Source organism: Camelina sativa, chromosome 11 (genome assembly GCF_000633955.1).
Source record: "Camelina sativa cultivar DH55 chromosome 11, Cs, whole genome shotgun sequence".
Lineage (NCBI taxonomy): Eukaryota > Viridiplantae > Streptophyta > Magnoliopsida > Brassicales > Brassicaceae > Camelina > Camelina sativa.
Genome location: NC_025695.1, coordinates 273,691 through 274,480, shown reverse-complemented (window position 1 = coordinate 274,480; position 790 = coordinate 273,691).

The following is a 790-nucleotide window of genomic DNA, read 5'->3' as shown; positions in this document are numbered from 1 at the left end:
ACCAAAAATACGAACGGCAAATCCAAGAAAATAACGTAGTTTTACATAGTTTTACTAGTAATACCAGTACCAATCACAAAACCAAGAAAATAATTAAGTTTTACATAGAAAATAACATAGTTTTACTACTTCTTAGACCTTTTTCTCTTCGTCCCTCTCCCTCCTTCTTGTGAAGTACTCGGTTGCTCATCATCTACATGCGACTGACATGAAACCAAATTTTGTTAACACCTTTGATTTCGAAGTATTACCAAGTATTACTATAGTATTACGAAGTATTACCTTTGATTTCTCTTGCTCTTTCACATATACTTCCAACAGTTCGATCCTTTTTTCAAGACCATCAATCTTCACCGAAATGTTATCAAACTGAGTTTTCATATCCTGCTTCATGGTCCTTAGAAGATCCACCAACTCAATATTATCTTTTCTCGGTTGTTCATTGGCGTCTATTACCTCATTCGCATCATTTTGTCCTGAACGAGTAGCCACATCGGCTGTGTACATCTCCTCCAAAAGTACAGGTAGTCCTCTACGAAGGCGCCACATCCAACTGGCAACTACGACATCATGGGTATCGTCTTCCTCAGCTTCTTCCATGATTAAATCGAGAAGAGGAATTTCTTCATCAATATGAGGGATCACACTAGCAATTGCCTGTGTAAACGACCTACTTTAGATACATTACAAACCAATTTATTCAAATGATTAATAATTTCAATGGTTAGGATGACTAACCTTTGTTGTACCAAGTGTATCACCTATATTCTTTAGAGGAAAACCTTTCTGA